This window comes from Schistocerca americana, unplaced genomic scaffold (assembly GCF_021461395.2).
Source record: "Schistocerca americana isolate TAMUIC-IGC-003095 unplaced genomic scaffold, iqSchAmer2.1 HiC_scaffold_437, whole genome shotgun sequence".
Taxonomy (NCBI): domain Eukaryota; kingdom Metazoa; phylum Arthropoda; class Insecta; order Orthoptera; family Acrididae; genus Schistocerca; species Schistocerca americana.
Window position 1 is genome coordinate 90,001 of NW_025726167.1, and position 2,500 is coordinate 92,500.

A 2,500-nucleotide genomic window follows, 5' to 3' on the forward strand; every position below is an offset into this window, starting at 1 on the left:
CTCTAGTCGATAGAATAATGTAGGTAAGGGAAGTCGGCAAATTGGATCCGTAACTTCGGGATAAGGATTGGCTCTGAGGATCGGGGCGTGTCGGGCTTGGTCGGGAAGTGGGTCAGCGCTAACGTGCCGGGCCTGGGCGAGGTGAGTGCCGTAGGGGTGCCGGTAAGTGCGGGCGTTTAGCGCGGGCGTGGTCTGCTCTCGCCGTTGGTTGGCCTCGTGCTGGCCGGCGGTGCAGGATGCGCGCGCCTGCGCGGCGTTCGCGCCCCGGTGCTTCAACCTGCGTGCAGGATCCGAGCTCGGTCCCGTGCCTTGGCCTCCCACGGATCTTCCTTGCTGCGAGGCCGCGTCCGCCTTAGCGTGCTCCTCCGGGGGCGCGCGGGTGCGCGGATTCTCTTCGGCCGCCATTCAACGATCAACTCAGAACTGGCACGGACTGGGGGAATCCGACTGTCTAATTAAAACAAAGCATTGCGATGGCCCTAGCGGGTGTTGACGCAATGTGATTTCTGCCCAGTGCTCTGAATGTCAACGTGAAGAAATTCAAGCAAGCGCGGGTAAACGGCGGGAGTAACTATGACTCTCTTAAGGTGGCCAAGTGGTGGCGGTGTGGCTGCATCCGGACTTGGCTTTTCGAAGTGCGGTCTTGATGTAGTCGTGCTGCTGCTGCGAGGTGCCTTCCTTGGGTTATAGTTACAGGGAGAGTGATGCGCAATACATGGGCCTAGCCCTCTTAGCCTCTCCTCTCCTGCGGTCTTCTCCCCTTCTCGTGGGCCCGCTGATTTTTGCAGAGTGGAAGACCGCACCAGGGGCTTGGGGGGGTTACCAGCCCCCCCTCGCATTATCCCTTTATAGTTGGGGGCAGCCGACAAGAAACAAGAGATGGTGGCCCTTCCGCTGAAGGTGCCACCCCAGCTACCCCAGCACCTATCCGGCCAACCGGCCGTAACGAAAATGCGATAGTTTGTGTAGCTCCCTTTGCTTGCAGTGAGTGCCACCGCACTTTTACCACGAAGAACGGTCTCGGGGTCCATCGCCGCCGCCAACACCCTGCGGCCGCCAACGCTGAGATCGTGACGGAGAGGCATCGCGCGAGGTGGACGGAGGAAGAAGTCCTGTCGCTCGCCAAGGCAGAGGCCGAACTGTTCCTGGAGAGGGACGCCCGGTTCTTCTTTGTAAATCAAGAACTTACCAGGATGTTCCCCGACCGAACGCTTGAGGCAATCAAGTGCCGACGGCGGCAAGCTGCCCACAAGCAGCTTGTCCGCCAATTCATGGAGGCACTTGAGATCGGTCGGGGTGAAGAGCCGGCGTCCCGCCGTGGAGCAGCGAGCTCGCTGCCTGACGCGGGCGAGGCCGCTGCGCCGCCCGTCGACGCAGCCGAGGACTTCGCGGCCGACACCACCGGGCCGCCGCCGGAGGGGCCGACTGACGCCGCCATCTGGGAGCATCTGGCGGGGCTACCTGCTTCCGCCCAGCGTTTCTCTGCCCTGGATCGAGTCATTGGTCTGGGGCGGGGCACGCCGCCCGATGTCATCCTGGGCATGCTCCCGGATGCCCTTGCGTCGGTCGGGTCCAGGGGGGAGAGGTCGATCACCAGGACACAGCGGCCGCGCCAACCATCCAAGCGGCCGCCTGCCGCCCCGCCGCTGCAGAAGCGCAAGCGGCGCCGCTGGGAATACGCGCGGACACAGGACGCCTTCCGTAGGTCGCGTGCGCGTTGCGTGCGCGGCTTGCTGGACGGCACCCTGCTGCAGCCGCCACCCGACATCCCCGGTCTGCTGGACTTCTGGGCGGACCTCTTCACGAAGAAGCCGATCTCCACCGCCGGCTTCATCCGTGACCGCCTTCTCTCGCACTCGGAGCCTGTCGCTCCTGAGTGCCTATGGGGGCCGGTCACACGTGAGGAGGTCGCTGCTGCCTTGCCGCCCAGGGGATCGGCAGCCGGGCCGGACGGCCTGACTCCAGCGGAGCTGCGGCGCCTGCCGCATGAAGTCCTGGTGAAACTCTTGAACCTCTTCCTCCTGGCCCGCGCCCTCCCCGAGCGTCTGCTTCGCGCCCGGACGTCACTTCTCCCCAAAACGGCTGCACCAACATCCCCCGCTGACTTTCGCCCCATTACGGTCTGCTCGGTGTTGGCGCGGACCTTTCACAAGGTTCTCGCGTCACGCCTGATGCGTGCATGTGCTGTGGACGAACGTCAGCGGGCATTCATCCCCCGGGATGGGATGTTGGAAAACACCTTCATCTTGGACACTGCTCTCACCGACGCAGTCCGCTCCTGTCGCTCTGTTTTTGTGGCATCGATCGACGTCTCTAAAGCGTTCGATTCGGTGGACCATGCCGCCCTCCGCCCCGTGCTGAGGGCTCATGGCCTGCCGGATTGCTTTATTGAGTACGTCGAAAGGTGTTACGAGGGTAGCACGACGGTGATAGCGGGCGGCGCCGACGTGGGCGTGCCCCTGCAGCCGGCTAGGGGTGTGCGTCAGGGTGACCCCCTCTC

The 2,500-nt window shown here is 63.7% G+C and overlaps 1 pseudogene; it reads left to right on the forward strand.

The window, feature by feature from the left end:
• Nucleotides 1-2,500, forward strand: part of LOC124582999 — a 7,955-nt pseudogene that overhangs the window by 2,297 nt on the left and 3,158 nt on the right.